General features: G+C 36.3%; 1 long non-coding RNA gene and 1 pseudogene across 2 annotated transcripts; both read left to right on the top strand.

Moving 5' to 3' along the window:
- The first annotated feature begins 8,733 nt into the window (after positions 1 to 8,733).
- On the top strand, positions 8,734 to 10,328 carry LOC147569975 (uncharacterized). Its single transcript, XR_015238898.1, has 2 exons — positions 8,734 to 8,950; positions 10,126 to 10,328. It is a non-coding gene; the product is annotated as an uncharacterized LOC147569975 (long non-coding RNA).
- Positions 10,329 to 13,726: 3,398 nt separating this feature from the next.
- LOC147569974 (putative ubiquitin-conjugating enzyme E2 38 pseudogene) lies at positions 13,727 to 15,406 on the top strand (annotated as a pseudogene). Its single transcript, XR_015235074.1, has one exon. The product of XR_015235074.1 is annotated as a putative ubiquitin-conjugating enzyme E2 38 pseudogene (transcript).
- Positions 15,407 to 16,616: the final 1,210 nt, after the last annotated feature.

The following is a 16,616-nucleotide window of genomic DNA, read 5'->3' as shown; positions in this document are numbered from 1 at the left end:
TTTGGACCCCTGTGTTAGAAAGAATGCATAAGAAGTTAGCGTTATGGAAATGCAGATTCCTCTCCAAAGGAGGAAGGCTAATATTGATCAAAAGCACTCTATCATCAATTCCACTTTACTACCTCTCTCTTTTCCTCATGCCAGTCTCCATCAGAAAAAAGATCGAGAAAATTATTAGAGATTTCCTATGGGGATCATCTGACAAGAAGAAAAAAAAGCATTGGGTAGGATGGAAAAAAATCTGTATTAGTAAGAAGTCTGGCGGCTTGGGAATAAAGAATTTAGAGCTGATGAACAAAGCTTTAATTGGGAAATGGATTTGGAGATTCGGAGAGGATACTGACTCTTTATGGAAAAAGATAATCTCAGAAAAGTATGAATACGAAAGCAATAGATGGTTCCCTCAAAATCAAAATCATAGTAAAAGCAAAGGCCCTTGGAGAAAAATATCTTCTCTCACTCATGTTATTCAAGAGCTTACCACATTAACCATCAAAGAAGGCAACCACTCTGATTTCTGGCATGATAACTGGACTAAGTCAGGTACTTTCTTCTCCAAATTTCATTCGATTTGGAAAGTCTCGAAAAAAAAATATGCCTCTGTTCAAGAATGTATGGGAGGTGAATTCAGAGAAGATAGATGGAATCTCCACCTTTCTAGACCCATTAGAAACTCTGAAATGAAGGAGCTAACAGAGCTTCTCTCTGCAGCAACTATGGCTACGAGCAATCTTGCAGCCCCTCATGATTCAAGAAATTGGTCTCCTTCCAATAAAGGTTTCTCTGTTAATTCACTTTACAGAATCCTCGAGGAACAATCTAGTGCAATTGGTGATCCCTTTCCGACATATTTCTGGAACAAGACAATACCATCTAAAGTATCTTTCCTCATTTGGTCAGTCCTGCACAAATCTTTGCCCACTAATGATAGACTCACCAAGCAAGGATCCTATAATCCCAATAGATGCTCTATGTGTAAAAGAGATGAAGAATCATCAAACCATTTGCTTTTGCACTGTTTTTTTGCCTCTGAAGTTTGGAAAGAATTACTACCACAAGAATGGAATGGTTTATGTCATTTGGATATCATCCAACTAATCATAGATTGGAAACCAAAGAAAGGAATAGATAGAAAAAGTTCCTTGATGTTATGCATTCCTGCGGCAATCATATGGAATATATGGATTGAAAGAAACAAGAGGATGATGGATGAGTTGTATGAGAAAGAAGCTACAGTCGAGGGAATTATTGTCCAAACAAAAGCTTCCATTTTCTATTGGAACATCAACCAACCATGGAGAAAGAAATTGAACTTCTCGAACCTAATTACAAACTGGGATGCGTTAATTAGGCTTTGAGCCATTTGTAATCTTCTTTAGTCACATTGTTGTTTTGTGTTTTGTGAAGTTAGTCTTCTCATCTAACTTCTGTAAGTTTTTTCTTTTTAATCAATGAAACTATTCTATTTCTTCCAAAAAAAAAAAAGGTTTAAGTTAAACTCAGGGAAATTACGCATTTTATTTTGTATACAAACTTTTGTTTCCGACAAAAACTAATTGAAGGACAAGTTATGGAAATAAAATCACAAACTACAGTTCCTAATGCATTCGGAAATGGCACGTAGAGATATGTCCAACTCTGCTAATATATATATGCATGTGTTTGCGATATTGCTAAACTTATCTTCTCAAATAAAGTCACGTACCCGGGGCTTGGGCAAGCAGGCGAGACCCCTAAAAATTTAGTCCCACGTTGCTCCGGAAGACCTTCCAGGCCTATGTTATACAAAACAAAACACCTGGTCTTCGATACCGGCTTACTCCTTTTGGGTGAGTTTGACGCCTAGATTGGTGAGATGGAGAAGCCTGGGTGGTCTAGGGCAGACACCACCATGCCCAGGGCCAGGAGAAACCTTGTATCATGAGGAACTATGGCTAGTGGACTTGGGTCTTATGTTGTCTAGATCAAGGACAATAAGTCTGGTATCGAGATGGGTGTTACATCATCAGTTTGTCACTACTCACTACGATAAAAATGTGTAACTGCTATCACAGTAAAAGGGTATCAGACTTACTTTTTCAAACAGTGAATAGTCCTGTTTAAACAAACCAGAGCTGCTCAACTTTTAGGTTTAAAATCACCAACTGAAACTGATACAAAGACATAAATGATCACTAGCAACAAACACAAAACATGAAAACCGTTCATTACTTCGATACTGCCAATTTTCACATTCTTTGAAGCAAAAGTAGATAATCAATTTTCTGAAACATAAAATGCATACTCATTTATCCACTTCCCAGAAAAAAAATAGTGCGATAACCATTAAAGAAATAAATACAAAGTCATCGATACAATATCTGTATTTACGGATCAAATGAAAATACTACAATTCAAAGTAGAACATGAAACATCGAACAAAAGTTCCCACCTTTCCTAGTGAAGAATTCCTCATAAGTATTCAGATGATCCATAATTATCTCACACATACATGATGGTTTTCAATCACGATCCATTAGCGTAATCACCGTTTTTCTCCCCACAAAAGACCATATATATGATCCAAAAATCGAAAGGGGTCTGACCTGAGAAATCTTGCAAGAGGCTCGAGCAACACCATGAAAATCATACCGAAGTTACTTAAGGCTCTGGTGTATACAAAAATAAAACGGGAATGCTAGGATTCCGAAGGAATTTGACGAAATAATCTTACGGGATGACGTGGCAAGAACTTTGTTGAAAAATTGACCAAATCTGAAGGGTCCATTGAAGAACGGCGCAGATATCTCCCTCTCTCTCTAAAACTGTCCCTCGTTAGTAGGGGTGGGAATCGGTCCGGACGGGCGGGAAACGGACACTAACTCAACCGGTCCGGGCGGAACGGACACGAGTCCTAAGTGTCCACTCGGACATCCGGACAAAACGGGCGGACATTTCGGATTTTTCTCCAACAAAGTGCCCGTCCGTGACCGTTTTAATAGTCGGGCAAACCGGGTATCGGTCGGGCGGACACCAGTCACTAATGAACAAATAAAGAAACTTTTATTCGAAATTTAAAATGTTTAGTCGCTAAATACAACTTTCTAAAACTCCCACTTTACAATTCTAAAAAGTAAATGAATTCAAAATCGCAAGATAAGCATTGAGATTTCTCATGGATTATGATCGGTTTCTATGCTTCTTCTCATGGATTACGACCGGTTTACTGTGGATTCTCGGGTTATTGATGAGATCCTGAGATTTTGGAGGAGATAGAGACTAAAGAAGTAGAACGACGAAGACAAAATTAAGAAAAGTGATTTCTAGGGTTATTTATTTTTACTCTTGAAATCTAATGGTTGTAGCTAACTCTACAAATCTAAAGGCTTAAAATCAATCATATAGGCGGGCGGGTATAACGGGTAGGATAAACGGACGGGTGTGGACGGGTTCTGTTGGGCGGACGATATAAGCGGGCGGACTCGGTCGCACCACCGGGTAAAGACCTATGCCCGCGTCCGTCCGCTTAAGATCTTTCGGTCGGGCGGGTACGGACTGATTCGGGCATCGGACGGTCACGGACCCTTCGGACTCGGACGGTCGTGGGCGGGTTCCGGGTTTCCGGGCCAAAATCCCACCCCTACTCGTTAGTGCCTTCTTCATCTCTCGGCGAGAGCTCTCTCTCCAAAATATATCATTCAATACTCTTTAAAATCTAGAATCACCTCTCTCTCAATCTCTCTCTCAAGATCAGTCTGTCGGTCTCATCTCTTTCTCTGTTTAGACATATCAATCAAGCTCTTTAAAACTCTATTCTCTCTCTGTAATATACTATTGATTTGTATTGGTAGTTTAATGAGTTTTAGGTGTTTTAATGGAGTTATAGAGAGAGAAAGTGAGAGAGAACAGTAGAAGGAGAAGAAGAATCCTCTTTTATCTCTCTCTCTAACTTAGAGGCAAAGAGAACCAATCTGGGCCGTTCATCAATTGACGGTCCAGATTTCGGTCAATTTTTCAACAAATTCTTGCCATGTCATCCCGTAAGATTATTTCGTCAAATTCTTTCAGAATCCTAGCATTCCCGAAAATAAAATAAGGAGATGCGACGAGAAAGAAATGGTTCTAATAAATGTAGCAAAATTAAAAAATTATTTACCATCTTCCTGTAATAAGGTTTTAGTTAATTCAGAAAAATTAGGCATGTCATTTACTAACGCATACGGAAATGGCACGAAGAGACACGTTTAACTCTACTAATGTATATGCATTTGTTTTTTAGCAAAGAAATAACTAAGGAATCACATTCTTAGTGGAAGAGGATTGTCTCTCGGAGGGAGAAGCGACAAAATTTATGCGGGCCTGACATAAGCCCCAAGAAACAGCAATACGTATCAAGATCAACAAGTTTTTCCTTTGTTGAAGAACCATGATCCAGAAGTTGATTCACTTGATTTAGAGATAATTCATTATCTTCTATTTTTTTCCTTTATTAGGATGAAATAGCTCTCTAGCGAAGACCCATTTTGTGTAAATGCCTTCATAAGCTTTGAGTAGACAGAAGCAACCTGAACGGCCGTGATGGTGGTGCAGGTAGTTAGAGTGGTGGGGGTTGTCGTCACAATGGCGCAGGAAGAAGAGACACATTTAGCTACTACTGGTTTATCACCAACCTTGACTAACCCATCCATATAGGTATTACAAGAAGTTAATATAGTTGCAGCACGATCACGAAAATAGTGAGAAACAAATACTTGAAAATTCTTCGGTGGGTTATTAAGAATAACTAAAACGATTTACAACTTAACAAATACACGTACTCATTAAGCCAATGATTGTTTTTGATGATTTGGAAGATATCGATTGGTACCAGTTTCATTAAAAAATGGATCCTTGTTCAAAACTAGAGCTTGGATTGATAACAAAACTTGTAGTATAGTAGAATTATTTGGTACCCATTTCTCTGTTTTTTGACCTGGCCAAGTATTTAAAATGCTTAAACCAACATTCCCATTATCATATAAGTTCGGATTTAATCGAAATCTAAATGAATGATAATGAACTCTTGGTGGTGAACATGGACGGATCTAAGATTTTCATAGGGGGTGCGGTTTTTGTGAAGTTTCAGATTCATCATTTCCGCGAAACACCAATCCTTGTTCCAATAGATACCAAGCAACCTCTATGGTAGCGTTTAAATGGGTGTGGTATCACACTTGAGTTTGCTCGGAATGTCTATCTAATGTCGTTGTAATATGTTGTTGTTGATTCATCAAATTTATACAACTAATCCGAGCATAATAATGTTGACTTTTAATTTTGCCAGCATGTTTCATTAACCGATCAGGTTTTCTCCAACTATTCCAACCTCCATTAACAAAGGTATCCCGACTAACTTTACCTTTTTCAGAAACATAACAAAACAAACAAAATGCAACATCTTTTTCAACACTATATTCTAACCACTCTTGATGATCATTAAATCAAGACGGAATGAAACGCCTTCCGTTATTGTCTTTTGGAAAATTATGGTTTTTTCGTTGAAATGGACCACGTTGTAAATAGTGTCTACGAATTTCATCTCTATATTTGGATTCATAACTTGAAATTGATAGTCTAAGCCCCAGATCAATTGGTAAAGATGATAAATTAATTCGAGAGGACTTACCAATGTCGAAGTCGGTTCCGGTGTTGGAGTCGGTCCCGGTGTTTGATTGAAAAATAACGTTGGTGTCGAGTCCGGAACTTCCGGGCTTGAACTTGATGAACTCGAAGAAATAATCTTTTGAAATACCTTTCCATAGTTGCTAGTTGAACTTGAATACTTGATTAGATGAATTAGAAGAAGTAGTAGTAGTAGAGGAGAAGTGATTTTGGTGTGGTTTTAGATGAAAAAATGGGGATATATATATATATTATATATATATAACCAATGACATAGGTTGTGGTGTCATGTCATAACTTTGGTTTATAAATCTCGGTCGTCCAATTTTCTTTTGTAAATCTTGGCCCTTCATTTTAAATAGTCCTTGAAAAATAGATACTTAACAGTCAAAATAACTACTCGCTCCCTAAAAACTCTCTAACTCTTTTTCTCTCTTTCCTCTTTTCTCCCTTCAAACAACTCAATATAAAATCGGTTATTATTTTAAATATATTTTTGTTACTTCAATATTTGAATAAGACCAAAATATTTGATAATTTTGTACAACATAAATATAGAAATTTCTGTGTCCTACGGACACGGGCTATACCCTAGTATATATATAAAGGTAGAGAATTGTGTAGTTGGATGGTTAGGTAGATGAATTGAAGTTTATAAGAGTTTAGGGTAGATAAATTGAAGTTTGTAGGATTTGTAGTTTAGAGTTGAAGTTTGTAGAGGTTTATGGTAGATGAATTGAAGTTTGTAGGGATTTATAGTAGATCAGTTGAAGTTTATAGGGTTTAGGGTAGATAAATTGAATTTTATAGGATTTATGGTAGATGAATTGAAGTTTGTAGGGGTTTATGGTAGATGAACTGAAGTTTGTAGCAGGGGTTTAGGGTAGTTGAATTGATCTTATATAGGTTTTAGGGTAATTGAAATGATTTTATTTCAAAAATAAAATTAAAGACATGAGAAGTCGGATTTGAACCCACAACATCAAGTACCTCGTTCAGAAGACAAACCATGTGTACCACTAAGTCGTGCTCTCATTCACGTTATATTAATACACACGCAGTTTGATATACAGTTAATTAAGGACACGTGTATTTAAAAAAATGCTTAAGGTAAGATTTTTTTTTCCTTAAATAAGGTAGAATTGTATTCAAAATTGCTAAGGTTGCAATTACAAAAGGAAAAGCAAACACTGAAAAAATAAAGGAAAATTACGTATGAGTTATTGCATCCCAATTGAAGATCCACTCTGAGAAAATGGTGGAAGAGGACCAAGGCTCGTTAATGCTCCAGTAATGCATAAGTCCTTTGATGGAAATTATAACATTTGCAACGGATTTCATCCTCGAAAATTCTTTTATTTCTTTCATACAACTTAAGGTATTCAAACTCGTGGCTTTTCCTCTCATCAAAAAAAAAAAAAAAAACTCGTGGCTTTATTATTGCGATGATTTGTAATCCGAGTCTTAACCACTACGCCAAGACCTTCTATATGTCATCTGTACACATCATTATATACATAATTATATATACCTAAAAAAAACATTACTACTACTACATTTTTTTCGGGAGGATCCATGGATCCGCCCCTGGTGGTGAATTAGGGTAATTTAGAGGAAATTGAATATCGAAGAAGAAGAGACCATCGTGATAAGGAGTACCTGATGCCTTTAGCATTAGTAGTACTGGTTTTGTTTATCCTGATGGTTTTGAAATAGTTAGTTTGTTTAAAGGAAGTTCTTTTAGCCCCTCAGAAAGATAACTCACTAAAATGACCCTCGGAAAGATAACTCACTAAAATGACCCTCGGAAAGATAAGAGCTTCCAAGATGACATATAATTTTGAATCTTAAACTGTTGAATTTCTCTATCCCTTTTTACCTTTCTTTACAAAAAGTATTTCTCCTCTCTATTCTTACTCTCCTTATCGACAGAGAAGAGCTGACTACAGCATTGTCGCACATGCGTATATTTTTTCTAACCCTTCGCACTTTATCCTCCTTCCACCACCACCAACACTTCTCTTATTTTCTATTCCTGTCTTTGGAAAAGCCCAATCGATCAAAGACTTGCTTAGGATGATGAAGAAGACGAATGAGCACTACAAAAATACGTCTTTTTTGTAACGCCTTGTTGTAACGGCTTACGTGGGAGCCGTTAAAATAGAAACAATTATAACGGCTTAGAGGTAGCCGTTATAACTCCTCGATCTTTTATCACGGCCAATATTTGGATAGCCGTTACATATAAGGTATTTAAATTGGCGGGTCTTTTAGCGGCAATAGGGCGGCGCCAATTTTTTCGTTTTATTATAACGGTTGCAACCCCGTTATAATAGAGGCTTGTTATAACGGCTGTATTTGATGTGGCCGTTATACAAAAGTGGGATTAATTATAACGGCCTTACGACCGTCATAAGTGGCCCTAGTTGTAACGGCCTTTTATATTTCAGCCGTTATAATAGTGAGCCCTAGAGTACACCGTCTCCACTTTCCTGTTTTCTTTCTAGTTAGGTTATCAAAGAATTTCAGATAGAGGGAGAGAGAGTTCAAATCGAGGAACAACAAGGATTTGGGCTCTCAAATTCGACAAGAACAAGGATTTGGCTCTCAAATTCGACAACAACAAGGGTTTGTGTCTCGATTGGAAGTAGGAACCGATTTCTGGTGAATTTTTCAATCAATTTCATCTTCAGGCAAGCAACTAGGGTTTCGTACTAAATCAATTTTGTTGTTTCATATTTCTCTAGGAAGATTATTTGCCAAAGCAACAACAACAACAACAACAACAGCAGGATCGTTTGAAGTAAAACAGGTACTCATCCATTCTCTCTCTAGATAGGTTTTGGGTAAAGAACTTTCAATTGGTTTAGGGTTTATATTATGTTGTATTTGTTTTATAATCACCTCTATTTTCTGGTTTATGAATAATCAATTGTGTTGTTTTAGGTTTTGGGGAAAGAACTTTCAATTGGTTTAGGTTTTGTATATAGATGATGTTAAAAAGTTGAGTATTATTTTAGTGATTAACCTTACATTTAAGAGTAGGAGAAGAACCAAAAAATTCCCAACATCCCCTTAGATGATGTTAAAATGGAAATAACCAGCTCAGAAAGGAAGTTGATCAACTTAAGGAAGGCCAAACTGCAATGCGTGAAATGATAGAGAGACAAGCTGAAATGGCAGAGAGACAAGCTGAAATGGCAGAGAGACAAGCTGAAATGGAAGAGAGACGAGATAGAGATTTTCCTGCATTGATGGCACTGTTACAGCAACAACGACAACCAACTACTTCAGAATCTTCACAACCTAGGTAAGCATGTTTCCCTCTATTAAATACTTAAGTAATTTTTAGGTTAATTAGAAAGACAAGTGAGTTGCTTTCTCTTCACAACATCGAGTACATTCGTAATTTGATATTAACATGACTGAGATATAGTGTGATTAGGGTTTATGAGCATATACGAGCTTGTTTTTCATCGAGGGACGACATAAAAATGTTTAATTAACTCTAAGTTATCCTTCAGATGTGTCTTTGTGTGTATCTACATATATTACTAAAATGTTTGTTGTCTACTGTAAATATTTTGTGTCTAAGAAAGAGATGACATCGAAAATGACAAAGACGACTTCGAAGAACCCAGTTAGCTTTCTGACCTAGTTTTGGAGCAATGGCTCATCATGCCTCTGTAGATTGATTCACTGACCTGGTTGTTTGCATCCCTAAGTTATCTGAGTTGGTACAGTACTCTAGCATATAAGTTCATAATCAGGAGCTTGACAGCTTCCTCTCAATTTCCATGGACTTGCATCCCTAAGTCTGCCATGTGTTGTGAGGTCATTTATATGTTTAAATACTCCTATATACTGCTTATTTGGTTTACCAGAAAGAAAAAAACCGTCAGATGTTTTTTATTACATGGGTGATTTTGTATGTTTGCCTTTTAAAGTAAGACAACAACCATATGGCCTTTTAACGGGATAAACACTATGCCCCTTCAGCACGAATGGCCTTTTGAGCACGAATGGCCTTTTGAAGTAGTATAAAGCCTTTTTTCCTTATTTGTTCTTGATTTCTTTCCTAAAAAAGAACATAGATTGATATGGGTCTATAAGATATTATGTTCAGTTATTAGTTAGAAAATCCGTTATGATTAGGAATTCTGTTAGAACTTACTTGGTGTTTGTTATGAGTGGCTTTTGTGTAATATGTGTATCTAACTAACTGACTTCTCTATAAATATTGTAACCACTTCATTAATGAATTGCTGCAAAATAGTTTTTGAAATCTATGAACTGTTTATTATGTGAATTGTGGTGGTAATATTGTAGGTACTGTTTGTGAAAGGTGTTAAATTGTCTAAAACCTTTGTTTAGGATGAACATGAGTTTAGTACCAAATGAGCGATGAGTGTATATCATTACATGAATTTGGGGGTTTTCTAATTCTAAATGTGGTTAAATTGTGTTGTAACTCTTATTTAACAGCTATAGGAGTTAAAGATGATGCAATGTGGAACTATACAAGGCCGAGTGCGAAGAGGTCCAACTCCTGCTGATGATCTGAATGTACCATGTGAAGGAAGCGTATGAGATTTTGATTTTATATAATGTTATACGTTTTTGGGTTGGATCGATGCATGAACTTGAAACTTGTGTTACTATCAATCATATACAGTTGTTTTGTTTTATTTATTGTGTGGTTAGCTTCAGATGTCTCTTTTGTTTTAGTTTTCTGAATTATAAACAGGGTCATCAGTAAAAGCTGCAATATAACTGCAGTTGGATTCCAGCAGAGCTATTGAATTTTTTTTTTTCAAATCAGGCATTTATAACGGCTACCTTCAAAAAGGCCGTTACAAGAGAACACATATATAACGGTCATATACAAACCAACCGTTACAAGAGAACACATATATAACGGTCCTACTAAAAAAGAACCGTTACAAGGAGAGCATTTATAACGGCTACCTGCAAAAGAGCCGTTACAATTTTTCTTTCTGATTTGGCGCCATCATTTTCCCCGCCATTTTGGTGAGGTCTTTTATAACGGCTAACCCACACTTAGCCGTTATAAAAAGATTTATTGTAACGGTCAGGAGCCGTTACAATTGTATTTGCAACGCGTCTTTTTATAACGGCTCAATTTTTTTTTATAACGGTTACAAGCCGTTGCAAGAGCCCTTTTATAACGGCTTTTCGGCCTATTTGTAACGGCTGGGCCGTTATAACTGTGACGTGTTTTTGTAGTGGAGCATTCTCCTACGTCTCTATTGATTTCCCGTCAACATATCTCAGATCAGCTAAGGTTTTCCTAGGAGAAAGAGAAATGGTGAGAAAGGAAGAGAAGAAAATAAACGTAAATATAAATATGAAGGGTTCACAGTCAAATGATAGGACAGACAATAGTTTTGAGAGAATACGTAAAATGAAAAAAAAGAAAATCACAAGTTAGAGTTGAATTATGGAATATTACAAAAAAAAAAAAAAAAAAAAACATTTTAGATGCTAGTTATCTTTAGGGGGACTCTGATGATTGTTTTAAATCCAAAAAAGAATCAACCTATAAAAGAATTAGTCTAGAGTAGTATCTTTTGCTCCTAGGACATGTGCCAAGTCCATTTTTTTTCTTTTTTTGTTGAAAGGATGTGCCAAGTCCATAAGTTCGTATAATTTTACGTTTATACGAGTTAGACTAGTTATCGTACGTGTACAATCTGTATACATATAATTTTAGCTGAATCAAATCGATTGAGTATTTTATATCAAATATATAAGGCCGCGGCTTTGGAGAATAAAGAAAATTCTCCGGGGAATAAATTTTCGAGGGAATCCAGATTTTTATGAAAATTCTCCGGGGAATAAATTTTTATGGGGAATACAGAATACATTTTTTTGAAAGTTTTCCTTCATCTCATATGTTCTCTCTGCCACTTCATCTTCTCGCCATCTCATCATCTTCTCCCGCGAAGGTCGCCGGCCGGCCAATTTTCCGGCCGGCGACCTTCAAACATAAAAAAAAAAAAAAAAATTATTTTTTTCTCTCTTCCTCTCTCTCTCTCTAACACTCCGGCGAAGGTCTCCCTTCGCTGGAGTGTTAGAGAAAGAGGAAGAAAGAGAAAAAAATTATGTTTGAAGGTCGCCGGTCAGCGACCTTCGCCGGAGAAGATAATGAGGTAGCGAGAAGATGAGGTGGTAGAGAGAGGTGATGAGATGGAGGAGCCTTCTAAAATTTGTTTTATTTTGAACTCTCAAAATTAGAAGCCCCTTAGCAATAAAAAGAAACATAAAAGTCAAATTTTATTTGACTAATTTTAAGAAAAGTCTTTATTCTTCGAAAAATTTTCTTTATTCTCCAAAGCCGCAACCATATATAAAGGAAGAAAAATAGAAAATTTTATGACCAATGACATAGATCTCCTATCTGCAAATGAGCCCTTCACTAATGTTCGTCAAATCACAAAAATAATAATCCAGCCAAAGATATTGGTTGATTTTGACCATTCAAAATTTGTCCAAACTGACCTTGTCCCAAATTCAACTTTAACTAACCCATCCATCATTGGTGGTAATTAAAAATGACCAGCGCTTTGGGGAAAGCTAAATAGTTTCCGGAGTTTGAAATTTTAAAGGGAATATGCAAAATTTTGAAAAGTTTCCGGGGAAACATATTTTATGAGGAATATGGCTCAAAATAAAAAACTCTCCCCCTCACCTCCCTCCACCTCATCTTCTCTCTCTCTTCTCCGATAGGTCGCCGGCCGGAAAATTTTCCGGCCGGCGACCATGAATTTTTTTTTTTTTTTTTCTTCTCTCACATCTCTCTCTCTCTAAACTCCGGCGAAGGGGGTTTCCCTTCGCCGGAGTTCCGGTCTGTTGAAGAACAGACCGGAACTGGTCTGTTCTTCAACAGACCGGATCTGTTGAAGAACAGACCGGAACTCCGGCGAAGGGAAACCCCCTTCGCCGGAGTTTAGAGAGAGAGAGAGATGAGAGAAATTTTTTTTTTTTTTTTTTTCATGGTCGCCGGCCGGAAAATTTTCCGGCCGGCGACCTATCGGAGAAGAGAGAGAGAAGATGAGGTGGAGAGAGAAGCTGAGGTGGAGGGAGAGAAGTGAGGTGGAGAGAGAGAGCTGAGGTGGAGAAGCTATTTTGCTTTCCCCCTAAATAAAATTGTCAAACAAAATTGACCAATTTTTGACCAAGTCTTCACACCCCGGAAACTATTTAGCTTTCCCCAAAGCGCTATCCTTAAAAATCGAAAAAAGACGGGGACTAAACTTTTTGGCGTGAGTCACCGCCAACAATTCACACCATTTTCCTTCTCTTGATGAAATTGGCACGAAACCAAACTGTTGGATGGGCGATTCATGCTCAATGGATATCCAAATATTCGACGATCCGTATCAATGTTCGAATTTTAAAAAAATATCTGAAATTTCGGATATGGATTCGGATATTCCTTATCGGATATCGAATACAGATACACAATACCTGGTCCGATAAGAATCCATATCCAATAAGCAATGTATAAAAAAATAATAAAAATAAATTTATTAATAATAATATATAAAATGTATGGTTGAGATTTAATCTTATTGTTAAAAATTTTAACTTAAAATATTTCGTTTCGTATACTATCTAATATCCGTTAATATTGTCGGAATCAGATATTGAATTATAATATCCGTCGGATAATTATCGGATAGCTTATAGAATATCGGATGCGGATATGTGTGTATCTGATCTGATAAGCTACCGTTTACAGGCCTATTCACACCACTTTCATGCCAAAAATGTCAGTCCCTGTCCTGGTTCTTAAACATGGAACTAGACTACACGTTCTAGTCCCATTTTTAGCACTTCATAATAAGATTATCTCGAATCATAACTGAAAACAAACAACTCTTAGAAACAGAAAGTATTAAAATTTTGGGATATCCGACCCCTTCCTATTTTGTTTGAGAACTTTGTTTTAGGGTTTACTAAAACCAGCTTATATTAATAACAACATAAATAGAAACCATTAGTACCACTACTAAACCTTCAGTTTTAGTGAAAGTAATTGAAAAGTAAAGATCCAAAAAATATGAGAAATCATGAAGAAGAGATTATTGAAGTAGTAGTAGATAAAGGAAAATCAATAGCAGCAGAAAACTCAACTAGAGAAGAAGAATTCAAACAGTTTGATATAATTCCAGCTATTGAAAACTCCATTACTGATCATCATTATTATGGTGGTTCATCAAAACAAGTCAATTACAGTAAAGAAACATGTAAGAAAATAATGAAAGAGTGGAAGATCTTGGAAGAATGTTTACCAGCTGATTCAATCTTTGTTAGGGTTTACGAAGAACGTATCGATCTATTAAGAGCAGTCATAATTGGTTCATCAGGTACTCCTTATCACGATTGTCTCTTCTTCTTTGATATTCAATTTCCTTCAGATTACCCTAATTCACCACCAAAAGTTTATTATCATTCTTTCGGATTTCGACTGAATCCAAACTTATATTCTAATGGGTATGTTTGTTTAAGCATTATAAATACTTGGAATGGTGAAAAAAGTGAGAAATGGGTACCAAATAATTCTACTTTACTACAAGTTTTGTTATCACTCCAAGCTCTAGTTTTCAACACTAATCCATTTTTTAATGAACCTGGTACCAATCGAAATCTTCCCGATCATCGAAAGCAATCATCGGCTTATAATGAGTACGCGTATATGTTAAGTTGTAAATCGATTTTACTAATCCTTAATAACCCACCAAGGAATTTCGAAGCATTTGTTTCTCAGTATTTTCGTGATCGTGCTGAAGCTATTTTAACTTCTTGCAAGACGTACATGGATGGATTAGTCAGGGTTGGCTATACCACCACCACAGAGGTTGATGGGGAAATAGTGTCTAAGAAATTTCAAGATTTGGCAAGAAATGCATATTCAAATTTCATGAATGCGTTTATGAAGAATGGGTCTTCGTTAGAGAATTATTACATAATGGAAGAAGAAATGGAGAATGATGAGTTTTCTGTTAATCACGTGAATCAACTTCTAAGTCGTAGTATCTGGGACTTGGGACCATTCCTTATTATTTTCTTTGGCTTTGTGTTTGTCGGAGTTTATATTATCATTCTGTATGTAGGGGTAAAGTTTGGTCGTAAATAACTTTGGCCACCGGTTTGGGGAAAGCAGGAAAATTTCTGGGGAGGACGGTGCAAAATCCAAAAAAGGCAAACCAAACGCACCTCAGAAGTTGTCGGCGATGGCCGACGACTTCATCATATTCTCTCTCCCCCTTTCTCTCTCTCTTCTCTCTCTTCTCTTTCTTCTCTTTCTCTCTCTTCTGTCTCTCTCTCTCTCTTCTTTGCTTTATCTCTCTCTAAATTCCGGCAAAGGGAATGTCCCTTTGCCGGAATTTAGAGAGAGATAAAGGAGAGAATAGAGAGAGAGGTAGAAGAGAGAGAAAGAGAAGAGAGAGAGAGAGGGATGAAGAAAGAAAGGGACGAAGAGAGAGAGGGTCGCCGACGTTAATGGTAGAAGCCGCTGGAATCCGATGGAGGTCGCCGGAGTTCTAGTTGAGGTAGAGGAGAATAAGAAAAAATGAAAGGGTGATGTTTGGAGGAAACTTAAAAAGTTTGTTTCCACCCAAAACTTATTGCCCCGAAAACATTGTTGATTTTCCCAAAACACTGGCCATAACTTTTTATTATTAAATTTAACAAAGTTATATTAATTGGATTGGATTAAGAAAGTGATTGCTTTAATTTCTATCCTTTGTTGTTAGAACAATTGTTTAATGTTTTTGTTTTTTTTCCATAAAGTTTTGACCTTGTTAGTAACTCAAGTTACCTCATTCATTTTACTTGTCAAAGTTTTATGTCGTTAAGATTAAAACATTCTTTGAGCATCTCGTGGTAAATCCCAGTAATGCCGGAGAAAACAAATCACACTATTTACTGTGATAAACAAGAAATGGTTTCCTAGTCTAACGAACAAATTATCTTGCTAGTTCTACGTAAATATGTGAAGATGGCGTAGATTGCTTTAGTTTATACTACTACTAAAATCAATGGCCTGTTTGAATTGTTGTTTTTTGTTATTTGATAACTTTCATTCATACGTAGGAATTAAATCCAATACATTACATGGTTTGGAGACTTTTGACTCCTTTGAGTACAACATGGATTTACTATCGTAGATTATAACACGAAACTTACAAAAGTAAAGACAACGTAAAGGTAAAGGAGTACAATATTGCAAAAACAAAACCTAAACGCCATAAAATGAAAAGATCATAAAGATCACAAATGTGAAGACCCTTTTTTTTTGGAAGTAAATGTGAGGACTCTAAAGGTCGTGAATTGTATTATACTTAATTATATGATCAAGATGAACCAAGTAGAGACGAATTACAGTTTCATCAAGAACACCACCAAATTTCTCGGAGAATAATTTATGGATGTCACTGGAAACATTGACATTTGATTTCAAAGATGAAGGTTGAGTGATTCTATAACTTTATCTTCTTGTTGTTTATGTATAATCTTCCTTCCTCCATTGGTAGAAACTTTTTATCATCACCCATTGTGGTATTTTCTTTTATATCTTCCTTGATGTGTGTCCATTCCCATTTCTTTGTCTGTTTTTCTTGAAAATCTCTCAAAACTACTAACCGATTCTGCCATTCTCTTCCCTATTTATCTCCCGAAAACGCTCTTGCTTGAAACTGTCGGTAAACTAAGATATATAATTATTTCATCAAGTCGGGTTTATCAAATTTCCTAGATCATTATAGATCATTAGTGTAAGCATGGGTGGTAATTGAAAGAGACAGTTTGGAGAGATGGGAGGGATCTCATTCCAGAGAGAAGAAGAAGAGATGATGAAAAACGAATTGTTCTCTACTTCCAATAATGATTATTATAAATTAAAATAAAAATATCTACATAACAAGATGATATTCCGGAGAAGGAAATCC

The sequence above is a fragment of the Eschscholzia californica genome, unplaced genomic scaffold (genome assembly GCF_041429995.1).
Source record: "Eschscholzia californica isolate CP2 unplaced genomic scaffold, dmEscCali1.0.p SCAF_1, whole genome shotgun sequence".
Lineage (NCBI taxonomy): Eukaryota > Viridiplantae > Streptophyta > Magnoliopsida > Ranunculales > Papaveraceae > Eschscholzia > Eschscholzia californica.
Note: the sequence above shows the minus strand (reverse complement) of the source record. Positions and strands in the feature narration are given on the sequence as shown.